General features: G+C 47.6%; 2 long non-coding RNA genes across 2 annotated transcripts; one reads left to right on the top strand and one right to left on the bottom strand.

Moving 5' to 3' along the window:
* Positions 1–1,886: 1,886 nt before the first annotated feature.
* LOC144168781 (uncharacterized) lies at positions 1,887–11,019 on the bottom strand. Its single transcript, XR_013322230.1, has 2 exons — positions 10,691–11,019; positions 1,887–2,240 (listed from the first exon to the last, which is right to left on the bottom strand). It is a non-coding gene; the product is annotated as an uncharacterized LOC144168781 (long non-coding RNA).
* Positions 4,926–6,791, top strand: LOC144168780 (uncharacterized). Its single transcript, XR_013322229.1, has 3 exons — positions 4,926–5,864; positions 6,490–6,521; positions 6,655–6,791. It is a non-coding gene; the product is annotated as an uncharacterized LOC144168780 (long non-coding RNA).
* Positions 11,020–16,179: the final 5,160 nt, after the last annotated feature.

Consider the following 16,179-nt stretch of genomic DNA (forward strand, 5'->3'; position numbering starts at 1 on the left):
TTCGTTCAACAGTGAGGAAACCATGGTGTACACCAGATATTGCCATTTCAGGCAAGAGCAGACAGGTAGATAATGCTATCGGTCACAGTGAAAAGTTGTGCCACCTCTAAACATTTTGGTCAAGTTGTCATCCCATCCATGTTATGACTGGGAACTTTTAAATTTGTAATAGTGCCGTGGAGGCCTTTCCTGCCAGCTAGTGTACACAGACGAACTGACAACTCTTCAGTAAAAATTTTGTCTGCACTTAGTGAAAAATAAAGTAGGATTTATGGCTTGCTTTGCTGCCATATTTTCATTTCATTCTGTTAAGCAGGACCTGGCCGTCAAAGTTACGTGTAGAATTGACACTTGGTTGATTGATTGATTTTAGGGTTTAACACGGCGACGCAATGCAGGCGATGAAGTGCACCGTAGTGGAGGGCTCCAGATTAATTTTGACCACCTGGGGATCTTTAACGTGCGCCGAAATCTCGTACACACGGGGGGATTTGCTTTTCGCCTCAATCAGAAAAGCGGCCGCCGCTGCCGGGAATCGAACCCGCGACTTCGTGCTCAGCAGCACAACGCCTTAGCCACTGAGCCACCGCGGCGGGTAGAACTGACACTTGGACAAGCAGATACAAACTATAATGACAAGATGCAACACAAGAAAAGGAATCGCACTAGTAAATAAATTTTATTCATAACAATCCACACAAATATATACACCGACATACACTTGTAATGCAGGTTTTATGCTATAAGGCGTACAACTGCAATTAACATGAAGGGTTGACAGTGCATAAACACGACGACACAAGGAAGAGAAGACAGTCGTCATGTTTACGCGCTGTCAACCCTTTATGATGCTACACCAACTAGCCCACCAAGCCATCCTCGTGAACTGCAATAACGAATATATTTGCGTCATTTGTGTGCTTACATTGAGGTGTACAAAACTGTAGGCACCAAAAACAATAGCAATGGCCATGAAAGGCACACGTACCCATTGAAAATTATATTCTAGCATACTGCAATTGCACTTCAACAACAATACATAAACAATCCATGTGGATTATGTGTATAGTCAGCTGAAGAGGATGAAAGACGGGATCTATCCATCTCCGCTGTTTTTTTTTACTTTGCCGTGGCTAAAACCACGACTGGCTTCATAGATAGTGACCTACCGATGGCAGCCAGCGACAATGGGGGCCAGTGTGCCAAAAAATTGCTGTGTAGGAGCGGCACGCCCCGACAGGAGGGGCTAAATAATCTCCAACCTCACCAGCTTTGCTTTTCTCACAGTGTGACTGCTGGCCCAAGATGTAGTGGCTGTAACAATCAGTACCGACCGTTCCAGTCGGTATGTATATCACCAGTCAGCACCTCAAATTCAGCACTTAGTCACAAGTCAGTATCAGTCAGCCGGACCCGATTCTCACCTATGCAGAAGTCAAAGTGCACAACTAAACCGTACAGGTATATATCTGCCTGCTTGACTACCATTATTAATTTTTGAGCATACCTGTTCATTCAAGCGTTCAGAACCTTTACCAACTTTGTCTTTACATGGAGAAGCTTTTTTTTGGCATGACGCTCGTTTGCGCACATGCGGAAACGCTTGAGTGTGTGCAAAACAGTTCCAACTTGGCCATATTTCAAGCGTGGCAACGCCGTCATTCTTGCGCGGAAGCATAATGTTTTGCAGTAGCAGGAGCACTACTCGACAAAAATTTCTGCAGGGGCTGTGGCGCTTTCGGATAAGCTGCGCCCCTCTTGTAGCACCTTCCGCAAGGTGGCTTGCCAGCCCTACAAGTGACCAAGTTGGGTATACAACAGTTGACCCCTTTCAAGGCCAGCAATGAGAATCGTACATGTAGTTATCTTCAGGATATCTTTTTGAGCCATGCCCTCGTACCAAAGCGATAGGAACCAAAATGAAAAATGCTTTGGCCATGTCGCTGCTGGCCATGTCGCACGCAAAGAAAAAAGTTTAGCAGTGTTAATAATTCTTTGCAAAACTATTCTTTTTGCACTTTGGCAGGGCATGAGCAACAAAATCACTGAATCGCTCCACAGCAATCACTTTCTTCTTGCTCCGCAAGTGTCCTGGCTCTAACATGCAGCTCAAACGGATGAGGCACCCTACTCCGCTGACCATGAACAGAAGTTGGGCTCCAGCAACATAACACCTGCGGTGCCAAGTTTATACCAAGTTTGTTGCGTCCTGGCTTGTGGCTCCCTGGGAGTAACAGGTCCTGGCAAAAAAATGGGCAGTAACAATTAGACAAATGATTGCAAGGAGAAAAAAAATCAATTTCTCCTTTTACAGGATTACATGGCACAACGAAATTTCACATATATGCATGAGCAAACACACACGCACTCCTTAAAGGAGGCTCCATGTCAATGAGGCATGGGTGACGTAACACTGCCCCTTTCGAAGGGGCAATGTTATGCTCTTCATCTTGCTGGATGACGTGGCCAGCATGTCAAAGATGGCAAGACCGAGAGAAGGAATGATGATGCGGAAGAGAGACAGCGGCATTCTACTCGTTCGTAACTGTCACACATAAGAAGCTGCATCACGCTTCCATGAGTTTCTTACACTAGTGAGGACCACATCTGCTTCTTGTAAGCACAGTCATGATCCCACTCATCAATCCCCACCCTCTCATTAGTGGAGTGCGGCTCCTCCCCCAAGTTAGTGATGGCTGTGACAGTGTGTAGTGATGCAAGTAGTACAGATAAATTTTAGTATAAGTTTGCTAGGTGCCCTACCTTATTAAATTGCATCTGTCATTTTGTCAACCTGTGAAGTCTGCCGAAATATGCGTGCAAGAAAGAAAAAAAAAGAAAGAGTGTAACAATGTTAGACAACACAGAAAACAGCACAGTAGAAGCAAAGGATGGGGTGAGGACGGGACAAGAGCTAACTTTCAATAAATGCTTTACTGTAGGACCAGCATGTAGAAACACATCTGCCTTGTAATAGGCGTGAAAGAGAGAAAAACATCAAAACGAGAAACTGTTGGAAAGCAAAGCTTTAAACGACACCCACAACAGTTGCCCATGGGATATCCCTTGAATTCTTCTCACACGTGGCTCTACAACGAGTGAAACCAGAGATTCTGCCAGCCGTTACTTGAAACCCGCGGGAGCGGCGTCCCGAACGCTGCAGCGTCGGCCACGGCCTGGCTAGAGTGGTGGACGCTGCCTCCATAGCCTGCCCGTGCGTTGGCATAAAGAAAACGGAGAGGAGCGTCTTCCGAAGGGTGAGACAGCAGAACCTAGCCATCCTGATGTGCTAGCTTGGGGCTACGCCACTGCGTGACACAAGCGCAGACACCGAAACAATTTGGCATGTGAGCTTAGTGATTCCAATTTATACCGATTTAAAGTTTAGTAAGTTTGAGAATTGCAAGAAAGCTGAGGGAACTTTTAATCACTATTTATCAGGACCAGTTGCTACTTTTGCCTTTTGTAATATTTCTTAAAGGAGTACTGACACGAAATTTTTATGTTACGTTTTTTTCGCTGCTATGCGCGCCTACCAGCCCACTAATCATAGAATGACAGATTAGACGGTCGAGCGCAGCGTAAACATTCATTTACGGCGTCGTTTATTCGTGCCAGTTTCGGTTTCGACAAAAAAACGCCGAGCGGCCGCCATGACAGCATGTATGACATGGCGTCACCATTCTTGCCGTATCGCTGCCTCTCTGGAAGCGCGCGCGAGCGAGCGCACGCGCACGCCCAGACCGGCCGAGGTCTTCGCCGTCCCCACTGGCCCGGGCAGCATGACGTCAGTCCCAAAACCATGACGTGTACACACGCCCGAGCAGCGCGCGCCAACCACAGCCAGCGCGTCGGCTTCGTCACGGGAGCCCTGACGTCGGCAGTTCGGGGCACGTAGCAGATGATGTCACGTCGGCCCGCTCTGGGCTTTCTCGTGGGGGCGAAGATTAAAATGGATTTTAAATATGTTTCGCTGAACGGTTGCTGTTGAAACTCCTGATAAAAAGGAAGCGTTTTACATAGTTATCTCAGCTTTGAAATCTCATGTCAGTACTCCTTTAAAACACAACCGAATTGGTATTCATCAATTTGAAAAATGGAGCCCCATTCGTGGCAAGTAGTGTGCAAAAAGTAGCGTTTCTCTAGCGGCCAGATGCCTGTATGTGGTTTGTACATTTTGTTTTCTCGTCCTGCACGTGGCGGTTTTCGTCTCTCATCTATTCCTGTTTGTTTTTCTTTCCTTTTCATTTTCTCCTCTTACGAGCCAGACGTGTTTATATGCGCTGGTCCTGCAATAAAGAATTTGTTGAAACTTTGCACTTGTCCCGTCCTTGACTTGTGTTTTTACTGCACTATGTTTCTCGTGTGAGTATGAACCAACATGCCCAAACATTTTCTCTTCTACCCTCCAATAGTTTCAAAGAAACAGGCCATGCAATTCAGCTGATATTGTGTTCATCATCACGCTTTTAGAACTTGACTGATTGGTTGTAGGGTTTAATGCGCCGACGCAACGCAGGTGATGAGGCACACCATAGTGGAGGGCTCCAGATAAATTTTGACCACCTGGGGATCTTGAACGTGCGCCGCAACCTCGTACACATGGGCGATTTTGCTTTCCGCCTCGATTAGAAAAGCGGCCGCCGTGGCCGGGAATCGAACCGGCGACCTCGTGTTCAGCAGCACAACGCCTTAGCCACACGCTCTAGAACTTCACAGCATAAAAAATGCCAAGGTCATCATGCACTGTCGAACCCAGAATAGTAGCTGTACTAGTCATACAGAACAACATAAGTAACAGTCACTAAGTAACAGTCACTAAGCAGTGCTTAATGTCGGTTCAAGCACTACCACATCAATTGACATTAGGTAAACAATTTTTTTTCATCTAGCATGCATTGCATTTCGTAAGCATATATGCTGGTGTATGCATATATGTGTGCCCGCATATTTTGTATACATACGCACTAGTGGCATAGGCAAGATGCATAAACTTGTGTATAGCTTCTTAGCCAACGCCTTTTGGCCTTGGCCACTACAACACCAGCCAGATTAAATTGTGGTGGAGGAACTCCTGACGTTTGTACTGTGGATCCGGGCAAATTTTGATACAGTCAGGCACACATCACATTTCTGATAAAATGTGGCACTCCTTTCCATTCAGCTGAGTGACAGTGGACCCACAGTACTGGATGCATTGCATGGACATTAGAACGTAACAACACCCTGCAGTGTATGGGGATAGCATTCCAGCTTACTCCATTGTGGGGTAATATTTGATAGCTGAAGCAAAAAGCACCATAATTGTTTGGCCATCGAAGTCAACCAACGTGTAAGCAAGGTGCTCACTGCATGTTCCAAAATATGCAAACGTCTATTGCAATCTCGTCCTGTCTATTATGTTCGGTTATTATGCACGCTTTCAGTGTTTAATCAACTTCTAATTTTCGCTACACACTCCCATTGAACGTCCGCACCACAAGCAGCTGCGCCACCGATGTGTGCAACATTTGTGAGCGTCGCCCTCGCCTTACCGAGGACAAATTTACCCGTAAATTTCAACCTCATAAATATCACATTTCATCACATTTTAATGTTTTCAAAAGAATGTTCGATCACTGACTGATTCGCACTCTCTCACTCGCAAGACATCCAATCGTCATCGCATCGTCACAACTTCTCGAAGCGAAGATCGGTAGATCGTAACGGTCATTCTTCGCGGTTTTCAACGATATCGATGCAACCAGGCAGGTTTCATTCACGGCAAATCATGCCTGAACATCAAAGGAGTACTATAAAAACAACGGCGCAGCCGCAAGCGATGAAGCAACCAAGTTACAGCCACGGGACGTGCAACAACGCCGGTAAGCAGGTCGGCCGATTCCACTGGTATTTGTACTATACACAGCTTAACAGTAGATAATCGCTAGGCTTCGAAGCTATTTGGGCTTCGGGTTCGTCACCTAAGCTCGAAAACCTCGTAATATAGACCGTAAATAATTATTAAGCGGTATTTGAGTTCGATAACTCACTTGCCGTAAACAGACATGGGCGCCGCCATCTTGGAAGTTTGTTTACATCAATGTTACCAGACGAGCATCGACATTTCGCTAAATTGAGAGGCCACTTACAATTATTGCGATGTTGGGTACTCATTAAGCTTAAAAACAAAGCCAAAGTAGCATGGTATTCATCCACAAAACACAAAATTCGCTGTTGCAAATTATGGTGCAATGAGAATGCGCTTGTAGCAATTGTGTCACCATAATGGATTGGCAGAAAATTTTAATGCATACAAGGTATTTTTATTTAGTTATGCTGTGTTTCACTGGGTGAGCACGCCCACTGTCCTGTGTCGCGCTGCTTCTGCGGACCATGTGGCTTGCTGCTAGAGTTGTCTTTCAAAAAAGTCCGGCATTTATTCATTCTTTTCTGTGACCAGCCACCAGTAACAGACATGTTCTCACTGTTTTTTCCATATGCTGCAAGCTATGTTCAATTAGGTGTGTGTGGCACCTGAGGTAAGCTTCCACACATTTCTACATTCTCCAGATGTGTGAAATAGAACAAGCTGGCTTTTCCGCCAGATTCATGGCTCACACAAGAAAACTGGCGCTCAACTAAGAATAGCTTGTTCTGTTTGGTTTATTTCAGAAACAATGATTTCTTCTATGGTTTGAGCATTGTTGGACAAATACACTGGCACATTGGAGTCCAGCATGCTGATACCATTGCCCACTCTGCGTATAAAGATAAAGTAGCATTTAAAAAGTTGGAATGCAAAATAAATGTTCTGAGCTCTGTCGGCAGTCCATGCGTGTTTTGTCCTCCATTGCAGTTTGTACAGAGTGATTTTGATATGACTGGTAGCAGAATATCTGACACTGAATTTGCTCACCACTGGCTGCACTAAAAGAAATCGCAAACATGATAATACGTAACTAGTATACTGTGAACCTCTCTGAACACTGAGCTAGAAATAATTCTCAAAAGGAAAAAAAAGTAAAGAAAGGGGAAAAAAAAGGTTGCTCAAGATTACGATACGCCCAATGCAAAATCAGACTGCAGTGCAAACTGCAGTCTTCTCGGTGACGGCGCATAGCTGCTGTGTCTCAGAAGTGACCCGGTCATCAGTGAACACACGACAGCGGGCGCAACTCTGGTGTTTTATCACAGTGCCTCACTGCTTCCGAGCATGTCTCGCGCGGCCTCTGCTTACTGCCCTCCCCCTCATACTTTCACCATACTTTCCTCCTCCACCTTCCTGTTTGCTCTATCTCATTTATCTCTGGTGCCCTCTTCTTCATTCGGTTACACCGAAGCCAATAGTGATGTCAACCTCCACCTTCCTGTTTGCTCTATCTCATTTATCTCTGGTGCCCTCTTTATTCGGTTATACCGAAGCCGACAGCGACGTGAAACCACAGAAGCGAAGCGGGCACTTAAGGGGTGCCCTCTAAATAAGAAATGGCAAGCAGATTGCCTTAGAAAGCTGTGTTGCAATGAAATTTTTTGTATACCTAACCTATCCTGACCTTGTAGCTGAACAGTTGGCATCGTTCAATTTACCCCAGTCAGGAAAAGCATGATATACAGCTGTTTAACTCCAGCCCTTGTTCATTTTTGAAAAGTGTTTTTTTCCGTTCTTTCCTTGCTTTTTTTGCTGCTCCAGCAGCGCTGGGAGCATGAGCATGCAAGAAAAAATGTTTATATGTGTTTCACATGAAAAGTTGTATGGCCATGACACCTTTAACTTGCATTACAAGTTTCCTGCTTCACTTTAACCGAAGCAATAGAATAATTAAGTGAAGCATTAGTTTTACATTTAAAAAATGGGTAAAATAAGCAAGTCCACCAAGGCAATACATATTTTAAACACAAAATGAAATGTCTATTGGCAAAGAAGCAAAATGCTTCCCTTAGAATTATCGTAGAAATTTTCGTTTCTATTGTCCAATTTCTCAGCCCTGTACATTGCTAACGACGTTTTAGCTTCCGTTTCTTCTCTCCATTTATTCATTTCTATCTGCCTTGCCTCCTTTTGGTTGCTTTGGCTGTCTTAGCTTCTCCACTGTTGTTTCTGCATTTCATCTAGTCCTCCTTAACCACTGCGTGTCCACGCTTTTCATGTATACGTACCTGAAAACCTTAGCTGTCCACCTACGTCGATCCATTGCTCTCAGCCTCCTCTCAATACATATTTTACTCTGAGCTTCTCGAACTGGAAATGCCGCTCAGGCCATTCCTCTGTGCACTGCTTCGTTAGTTGTTTTTCCATGCGCTCCAAAGGGCAAACGGCCTACTATTCTCTGGTTCACTTCAAGGTCTGATTTTAAGCTTATTAATACAGAAATAAAAGTTGGCTCTGCCGCACAACATGCAAACTTTCAAGCCTCACTGCATGGCTTGTTCCTTGGGGTAAGTTGTTTAGCACGACACCAAAGCCATGCAAGAAAGCGTACCACAAAAGCCTTGCACAAAAGTGGAACTCTTGCAGCCAATGTTGGCTGAAGTGCAATGCTACCTGTGCAAAATTTATAATCTGGAAAGAACTTTCCCATTGATGTGGTGGTATGAGTAAGAAACCAAGAATTATTACTCGCTGAAATCCTTACATTAAAGTAAAGGTCATACCAACCAGTAGTGTACCTCACCTCTTTTAAATCCCTGGAGAAAGCCATTCAAATGCAGTCGACTCTTGATGATTTAAAATCACCCAATTAGAATTTTCAGTTAATTGGAAGTGATGTTCAGGTCCCAGTAATTTTACATGCAATTCAGTAGAAGAAATTGCTTGATAACTCAAAGCTAAAACCCAATATATGGGTAATTTGAAGTTAGCATAAAAAAAAGAGAATGTGAAAGCAATTGAAAAAACAAATATGCGCGGATAACGCAATCTCACTGGTAGTAACCCACAACGGAGGAACTTGTAATGCTTCATGTGAAGGAAGGGAACGTGAAAATTGCAGTTAAAGGCTGTGGGATAAAGAGAGCAGAATTGGGGCTGCTGCGATTACAGCCATTTTGGACCTCTCGTCGCAGCAAACAAAAAGTCAGAAAAATCAGATGACGAATAACTTCACCGTATGAAATTTCAGACGTCGTTATACACTGGCACAGCCAGGTAGATGGCAGTGCCACTGATGCTTTCGAATTATTGGACATTCCAAAATAATTGGCCAGTGACCGTGTACAGCGCTCGGCGATTGAAACGCGATACTCGGAGCGCGTGGCTGCCGGTGCTTGTTGCGTTACAGGTGAGCGCTTGTGAAAGCGAGATGACGCATTGTGGTATACGGTGAGGGTGAGAGCATTTGTGACGCATGCTTAGTGCATCTGGGAGACAGCCCTTCAGTGTGGGGTTCTTGACGGCGCCATAGGGGTGCTACATGCCATGGCTTCAAAACGCTGCGCCTGCATGCTGCGCCGGGCCACGATAACACATCGCGATAAATGTGCATTCGAATTCTTCATAATGCGCGCGGTGCCCGCTCGCCCAGCTTCGCACGGCGCGGCGCAGCACGCAGGCACAGCGTTCTGAAGCCATGGCATGTAGCACCCCTATGGCGCCGCCAAGAACCACACACTGAAGGGCTGTCTCCTGGATGCACTAAGCATGCTTCACGAACGCTCTCACCCTCATCGTATACCACAATGCATCAGCTCGCTTTCACAAGTGCTCACCTGTGGCGCAACAAGCACCGGCAGCCACGCGCTCAGAGTATCGCGTTTCAATTGCTGAGCACTGTACGTAGAGATCGAAGTCAAACATTATGATTAATTTTTCATCAAGGAATTTGGCATCACTACTCGTTTAAAAGCACCTTTTGTTACAAAAACTTGCACACACCTATAAGGTTGCAATCAAGGAACGAGAGGCCTGAATAAAACGGAACAATCGGTGGATGAGTGTGAGAGGAAAACCTATGGGCAACAGATGGATTTGGATAAAGCAGGATAGGAGAAATCGGAAATGGAGCAGACAGGCCTCTGTTCTGGAGTGTACACAAATAGACTCAGGATGATGACTACGGCATGAGCAATGTGAGAAAAATTCTCGTCTGGCGATGTGGGGCCGGTCAAGGAGTGCCCCGTGTCAGCAAAAAAGTAGCGATGGCTACCTATTCTTCGATTACCTGAGGCTCCTTTAATCTTAAAACCCCACTTGCATTGCTTGAGGAAATTTTTGCCGAAACGCAATTTCATTAGTAAATTGCAATAAATAACTGACTTCTAAAACGACCATGTACAGCAACCTCTTAGCGATAAAAAAAAGAAACAGCAGCTTTGAATGCACTCAACACCAGGTGGGTGCACCACATGGTACGCAGTATTCGTTCATTGTTAGCATCGAGTGTCTCCATTTCACTTTCCCCTGAACAGAATAAGTCGCGGCATGTATCGTGTGGAATCCATTCCATCTTCTAACTCCTGCATGCAAGCGCTAGGAATTCTCTATTATGTTTCCTAAAAAATTACAACAGAAATTGTGGTGACAGGTGCAAATTGTATTTTTACACACACACACACACACACACACACACACACACACACACACACACACACACACACACACACACGCACGCACGCACGCTTATATAATCCAGCTACTCAACAGGAATATACTTTCACTGCACTGCCCCTACGAAAGACAGACTGCGAAGCGCAGATTTTGCGAAATACTTACACCCGCAACGAGAACAGTGACGCCCTTAGCCCAAGGCATCGACAAGCAGTCTCTTGAGGTAGGTCTGCCTCTTTTTAGAAACAGCGCAGGTCACCCGTCGGCCACTCGTACACGTGCACCGGCTGTAGTGGAAATTTTCGACCAGCCCCTGTAATGGAAGCAGTGAGCGACGTCTCGATGACATACGATACCGAAATAAATGCCTCCGAAACTGTGCCCGCTTTGCATTTGTGCATGCAACCCAGAACCCCTGTTCTGCTTACTGAGGCTGTGAACGTTCACCTCGGTGTAATAACTGTCACCAGTAGTAAGCATAGTGACACCATAGCTAGCAGATTCGAGCTCAGCTACGCATATGAGCCGGTAAGAAAAAAAAAATCACGACGCTATGCTTTCGGGTGCGCGTTCGCAAGAAATATGGCACGTAGCTTACCCACTTTAAAATGAGCCTACACTTCTACCACGGGCCCTTGTGTGTTTTCTTCGGGTGTATAAAAAGCGCAATATCACATGACTAAACACTTACGTACCTCCTGACGAGCTTGTCGCTACCACCGACGTAGACGGCCACAAAATCGAGCTCGCAAAGTCTCCGGCTTTGTGTCGTCGAAGCTGAATGTTTGCAGTTGAGGCGCAGACTGACGTGAGGCTCGGTAGCACTCTAGGAACGTCAGCTGGAATAACAGCTGCAATTTCAAACCACAACAGCGTACAAGCCGTCCGTCCGTTCTGTTGAAACGGTGCCGCAAAAGCACGGACAGACGAACAAGAAACAAGAAATGCACAAAACAACGTCGTCAGCGTTGTCAGCATGGCCAAAGCCCCTCGATTTTTCACACCAAAGTTGGAGAGATTTTGAGGCCAAAAAGACAGCGTTGCCAGCATAGTTGGGTGCGTTTAGGCCGATTTGGCGGCGGTTGTGGTCAGGTTTTAGTCGGATGCCGCGCGGGGTAGGAGATCTAGCCCCCTCGCGGTGGCTCCTGCCCCGCAGAAGTGACGTCAAACTAAACTAGTCACGTGACTTCTTGTGACGTCACTTTTTTTTTTGCACAATCGAGGACGTTGTTTGACAGCGTGTGCGCGCAATGTGGGATTCCGGCCGTGGCTCCAACCGCAAGCCTGCGCAACGTTACGTCCTTATCGCCTTGCACAGCGGCTGACTCGCGGCGCTTTTTTCTTGTTGGGAGGATTGTTTCCAATAATTTATTGAGTACTTTTCGTGAACTTGCTGCTGCTAGTCTTGGTAAGCCTAACGCATCCTATTTTGGCAAGCTGCTTCGCCCCGCTTTTTTCCGTGCTCCTTTTGTTGCCGTTAAATATGTTGCTAGCTTCATATTGTCTTGCAGTTCGCGTGCCATCGGCTTTATGCTCCTGCATTCGTTGTCTACTTGTTCCGATCGCTACTTGCATTCTAAGCCTTGTGTTTTGATTCTGGCGTGAAACGTGTTACGTGCGGATCAGTTTTCCAGCGCTTTGCGCCGTGGCCCTCCATGGCCGTGGCTAACGAGGTAGCTGACTTTGATGGCGTGATAACGCGAGCAACGCAGTGTCAGCGGCGTCAGTGTGCACGAATCAAGTATCGTCAGGTAGCGCAGGGCATCGTCGAACGCAATCCGTCCTCGCATGTAGCCTGTTCTGCAATTTTTCTCGCGGGGCACTGCAAGAAACGTTACTACCCCGCGAAACGATCCGTGCACGCTGCATGCAGGGAGCGCAGCTCCGCTTTCGTGGGTGGCCTGGTGAATGGGAGAGCCCAGCAGCCGCCCGTCCATGGGCAGCATAGGTACTTAGCTATCGCTGAAACCAGCCGCTCACTGGCTGGCTTCCTGTGCAAGGAGGCTCAAGCTTCAAATGTGCAAGTTCGGTAGAAGTCAAGCCGATAAGATCGCCGTTTGTGCCAAGCTTAACACTTGTGTTAAATAGTGCTTTCAAGTTTGGTGTGCTCAAGGTAAACAAGTGGCTCTTGTTGTTCATCTATGTTTTTCGAATTTGTTGCTTCGAATAATACTGTTACGGTAAAAGGGAGGTTTATTTCCTGGACAGGACGGAGAAGCTTCACAGGAACGAACGGGGCTCCAAACGCACACGCCTGAGGATCGTTCCTCTTCCTCTTCTAGCCCAGGGATTGCCCATCCGTCATGCACATGTCCAAGTATGTGAGGCGTTACAATTCCCCCCTTCACAGACGAAACCCGCAGGGTGAGTCACTGTTCACAGCGTGGAATGAATGCCTTCAAGCGGGCGATGTGAGCCAGTTGCGTCTTGTTGCTCCGGCGTCCAGTCGTAGTGAGCCGTGACAGAACGTACGTGACGTCGCTCAAGCGATCAACAATAACGAATGGGCCTGTGTAGCGTGACAGAAACTTAGTGCACAGGCCGCGCTTTCGTATTGGGGTCCATAGCAAGACCAAGTCACCTTTTGCATAAGAGACGAATTGGTGCCGACTGTCGTAGCGCTTCTTAGAACGCGTCTGCGACGCCACAGTTCGGAGTCTTGCAAGGCGGCGAGCCTCTTCGGCAAGGCACAGCGTCTTCGCAACCGAGGGCTCACAATGCAGCGAAAACGGCAAGATGGAGTCCAGAGTATTACGAGGAACACGAGCGTACAGCAAGAAGAACGGACTATGAGCGGCCATGAATGGAGAACGCCGGAAGAAGCGAGCGGAGCAGACTCTTCTGCAGCGAGCTCAAGTCCCAGGGGAAAGCTGCACCATCTACATTGAAGACATTCTGCAGCTGTGTAGAGTAGTGAACGCCGAAATGCCTGAGGACGACAAGGTGGGCCATCTACTGAAGGGAATTGCTGAGGACGTCTACACATTCCTCATTAGCAAGGAGCATTTGGACACCGTGTCGGATGTAATTCGGCATTGCCGCAAGTTCGAAGCGCTAAAAAAACGCCGTATAACTCCAAAGTTTGGCCGCTTATCCAACGTGACTACTGTCGCAAGCGTTGACAGCACGTCTCCCGCTGATCTCGCGGCTACCATACGGCAAATAGTCCGTGAAGAGTTGCGACTACATGAAGACGTCCCAAGCAAGGCAGCAAGCTTCTCTGAACGCTATCTGACGACAGAGGCTGCGTGCCGGTGCCCTTGTGTCCACAGTGAATGCATGAATCCGTCCATCAACGCTGCAAGCATTGAGCCCTACCGAGCCGCGGGAAATCTTAATGGTCCCTATCACAGGGACGCAGATTTTTGGCGGCCAGGTCGCTTTCCTCGTAATCTATATGCCGACTCTTACGAACCGAATCTACAACTGGATCACTCTCACTCGAACACAGGAAACTGCGAGGTTGGCCAGCGTGCCTACCAACCAGATATGCGATATGCGTCTTTTGAACGGTCAGATACGGGGCGTCGGCCGCCTGTTTGCTATCGCTGTGGCATGACGGGGCACATCCAGCGATTCTGCCGTCGTCGACGCCAGCTGCCAACATACAGGGCCCCAGACGCATACCCTCAACGTTCTTCCTACAGGCTTGACTCATCGTGGCATCCGGGAGTACTTCCGACCCCCTCCGGACAAAATGCGCAGCGAAGTGGCTCTCCTTCATCGGATCGCAGCCTGACACCACCCACAATGCGCCCGAGGAGGTCGCCATCGCCTCGCCGCCGCCCGATGTCACCACCCCCGGGAAACTAACCAGTGCGGCCGATGGAGGTGAGGGCGCTGGACCGTCTGTAATCGATAAACCTCTGCCTGTTTCTATGGACAAAAACAAAGTTCAAGTTTCGGTCGATGGAGTTTCAACAATGGCTTTAGTGGACACTGGAGCCACCGTTTCTGTAATGAGTTATGCGTTCAAGGAAAGACTTGGCCGCAAAGTAATGTTCAGCTGGGATCAGCCTCTTTCTTTCCGGGGAGTTGGTGGCGAATGGCTCCGACCTATGGGTGTTTGTAGTGTGAACGTCTCGGTGGCCGGGAAAACGTTTACAGTGGAGTTCGCGGTGCTTCCCAGTTCCACACATGACGTCATTCTCGGGATGGACTTTTTACGGGACTGTGGGGCAACCGTTGACTGTGGTGCCGGTGAACTTTCAGTGAGCAGTCTTCTCTTTCCCTTGTCTGGCGACGATTCTCCAGCTGAAGAAATTCTGATTGTTTGTGACGACGTGGTTCTGCCAGCACACACAGCATCACCCATCACGGTGACCGCTTCTGAAATCCCTGTCAGCTCCCTGGACGCATTTGTGGAGCCACTGGCCGGGAACTGTGCGAAAAAAGACATTTTGTTGCCGCGGTGCCTTATTCGCATCAACAATGGTCACACTTTATTGTGGGCGTTGAACTGCTCCGCTCATAACGTAGTTCTACCTAGAGGCATGAAACTTGCCCGTTTTGAGGCTTACGAGAGCGCGTCTGTTGCTGTGGTGTGTGAAAGTGAGCCTCAGGTTGCCACTAGCGGCGTGCCTGATTCTAAATTTCTGGGCATGATTGATAAATCCCTCTCCTCAAGTGAGCGTGCTACGCTGGTGACCGTTCTATCCCGACATGCTTCTTTGTTTGACTTCGCCCAAGACGGCCCCAACATCCGGATCCCGTCTTCACGTGCGCGTCACACAATTGAAACTGGCTCGGCACGTCCAATTCGACAAAAGCCCTACCGAGTCGCCCCATATGAACGCAAGGTTATAGCGGATCAGGTCAAAGAAATGCTGCAAAAGGGTGTTGTACAAGAGTCATCTAGTCCGTGGGCTGCACCTGTCATCCTTGTCAAGAAGAAAGATGGGTCATGGCGATTTTGCGTGGACTATCGGCGCCTCAATTCCATTACGAAGAAAGACGTATACCCGCTTCCTCGAATAGACGATGTAATTGATTGTCTGCACTCAGCGTCCTACTTCTCGTCCGTGGACCTACGATCCGGATATTGGCAAATCCCGATGGAACCTGCACACAAGGAAAAAACGGCCTTCGTCACTCCTGACGGTCTTTTTGAATTCAACGTGATGCCGTTCGGATTATGCAACGCTCCGGCAACATTCGAAAGGTTCATGGACACGATTCTGCGTGGATTGAAGTGGGAAATTTGTTTGTGTTACCTTGATGATGTAGTAATTTTCGGGCGAACGTTCGATGAGCACAACTGCCGCGTGGATACCGTCCTGAACTGCCTGCAGAGTGCCGGCCTCGTGCTGAATTCGAAGAAGTGCCGTTTTGGCGAGCGTCAAGCGCTGGTTCTTGGCCACATGGTTGACAAGGATGGCGTCCGGCCTGATCCTCGGAAGATTGAAGCTGTCGGCAACTTCAAGCAACCACGCTCAGTGCGCGAGCTCCGCAGCTTCCTGGGGTTGTGCTCATACTTTCGTCGCTTCGTTCCTCGGTTCGCGGACTTGGCATCGCCACTTACGTACCTTTTACATGACAACGTCCCATTTCATTGGACACCGGAATGTGAGGCGTTACAATACTATTGTGCTTTCAGATATGCAAGACTTCAAATGAGCTGCGAATTCTAAGCAATCTGTAGGCAGCCATTATTG

Source organism: Haemaphysalis longicornis, unplaced genomic scaffold (genome assembly GCF_048455015.1).
Source record: "Haemaphysalis longicornis isolate Haplotype H1 unplaced genomic scaffold, Haemaphysalis longicornis Haplotype H1 scaffold_2, whole genome shotgun sequence".
NCBI classification, from domain to species: Eukaryota; Metazoa; Arthropoda; class Arachnida; order Ixodida; family Ixodidae; genus Haemaphysalis; species Haemaphysalis longicornis.